Genomic DNA, 2678 nt, shown 5'->3' on the forward strand with positions numbered 1-2678 from the left:
ATTGAACCCTGGCCCCTGTGCCTGCTTGCAGGCACTTTAACCCACTGAGCTATTTGGCCAGCCCTAACATCTTCCTTTTGCAAAGCTCCCAGGTGTCTAACTAGAATCTACTCTTCTGACAATTATGCTACTTCCTGTTGGCCCTTCACCTTCCCTAACTCAAATTTACAAATAAATTATTTCCTTCCTAAGTGTCAAAAATATTGTACATTTAGCTTAGTTTTCTTAGTGTTTAAAATGTGAATGTGTTATATTTGCTCTTGATTATGCTTGCATGCTTTCATTATAGACTAATACTACATTTAAAAAAAGAATAAATGGAAATTTGTTTCAAGTGTCCACTAATCATCTAGCATAGTAGTTTTATTTCTACCTGCCTTTAGAAAATCCAGGTACTCATATAATTCTGATTTAATGTCTTAAGATATTATCTTCAAGAAAGTGATATGTAATAGTGTCTTTATTTGAATTTCTGCAAGATTCAAAGGAGGCTCTTGTTTTTGTTTGCTTTACGTATTTGGTACAGGATCTCACTGTGAAGCTCAGACTCATAGTGATTCTCCTGTTTTCAGCCTCCCCAGCACTGGATTACAGGTGAGTGCCACCACACCTGAACTCTTATCATTGGCTCAGCGAACCCTGGCATGACATGCAGACCAGGGATTGAAACCTGGTCCCTGCGCTTGCTTAAGAAGGTGCTTAGTCCATTGAGCCATGTCGCTGGCCCTTACTCTTAATTTTACTAAAATACATGTTTATGTAACATAACCAAACACAGTCAAAATGGTAGTATTCTGTGAAAAACTTTATGTATCATGTTTACAAAGTCTTTAAAGGAGAAACAGAAAGTAAGTGGGAGAAGTAAAAAATAAGAGTCTGCAAAAGCTTTTAATAAAAATTAATCACTATAGGAGGTGAGAGAGAGCTCAGCAGTCTAGGCGCCTGCTTGGCAAGTGCAAGAACCCGAGTTCAATCCCTAGTACCTCATGATATGCCATCCCCAGGATCCTGGGCATGCTGTGCCAGCTCAGAAACCTGGTGTAGTGGTGCATGCCTTTAATCCCAGCACTGAGAAGGAGACAGGAGAATCACTATGAGTCGGAACTGCATAGCAAGAACCTATAATAAATAAATAAATAAATAAATAAATAAATATTTTTTAAAAAGATAATCATTACAATTTTAAAAATAGTTTTGGAGGGGCCAGGGAGATGGCTCAGTGGAAGAAGCACTACCCTGGCAAGCGCAAGGGTCTGAGTTCAATCCCCAGTTCCACCAATATATATATATTTGGGGGGGTGGGGACTGTAAGAAGGAAAGGTAGCTACATAGGGTGGGGGTTACAGATATATTTTTATCTTCTATTTTCTCATTTTTGAAAAATTAATGTATTTTACACACTTTTTATTTTATAAGCCCTACTTCCAAACAAGGGAGAAGTCTTTCCAAATCTCAGGGCTATGAAAAAGAACTTCATCTCACCTTCGTTTGTCTAGTGACTTCATTTATGAGGCCACTATATCAGAAGCATACCTTATTAGTGACTAGGAAATGAGATATTGGCTTCTGTAAGAAACACCCTACTGAATGAACCCTACATTTTGATTTTGATCACTATTCTTTGGTTTGGGGCAGATGATTTAACACTGTTGCCTGATTTTCCTTAGTTTTAAAATTAGTATGTATGATCATACATATATGCAGTGTTATGTATGATCCAGATGGGTGAAAACAGTGAAAGAGACTGTGAACATCGCGTGGGAGCCCAGAGACCTCGACTGTGGATTCTTAGGTCTCTCCTGCTCCTTGAATGTGACATTTGCAATAAAGTTATATGAGTGTGCTGATGTTAATAAAGAATTCAAAATCAAACATGATGAGAAAATATAAACAATATACCTATAATTTTAGCAGATTTCATAATTTTTTTTCTGTATTTTGGGGAAGGGTCTACAGGGTGTTCAGGGTCTCACTACCTGACTGGACTTGTAGTGATCCACCTGTTTACAGCCTCCCAAGAGCTGGGATTACAGGTGTGCACCACCACACCCAGTCTCAATTGCTGTCTCAGCATGCCCTGGGGGCAGGGCCAGCACAGCGGGCCTGTGGATCGAACCCCTGCCCTGCTGAGCTATTTGGCAGACCCTATGTTAGATAATTTTAAAATTATGTTTTTGTTGATGTCAAATGCACAATATATTGTTACATATGTGTATCATAATAGCATTATCAATTACTTGGCATGCTTAACTGATTCTGTAAGTGATGATTTTTAACCTGCAAAATCTTCTACTAAAATAATGATTTGATATCTCCTATGCTCAAACTTGCAAAATTTCATTGTAAGAGTCAAATTGACTTTGCCTTTCTCATTAAAAAGATTCAAATTTGCCTGGTGTACTAAAGAAGGATTCAACTTCAGCACTGAGAAATAAGAAGGTTTGCCCTTCAATCCCACTTTAGAAATTATATTTTCTGTAGATGAAAAGATTGGATCATATGAGTAATTGTGCCAAGCCAAACTATTTAGTTCTATGTGTAATAAAAAGTTTCCATTGTTTTTTATTTTTATCAGAAATATTCAATTTGAAGTAATGTGTAGTAAAGAAGCTACAGCTACAACTCTAAGAATTATTACCTTTTGTTTGTCAAGAGTTGAGGTCTGGGCCGGCGAGATA

The sequence above is a fragment of the Octodon degus genome, unplaced genomic scaffold, assembly GCF_000260255.1.
Source record: "Octodon degus isolate 3935 unplaced genomic scaffold, OctDeg1.0 scaffold00004, whole genome shotgun sequence".
Classification (NCBI taxonomy): Eukaryota; Metazoa; Chordata; class Mammalia; order Rodentia; family Octodontidae; genus Octodon; species Octodon degus.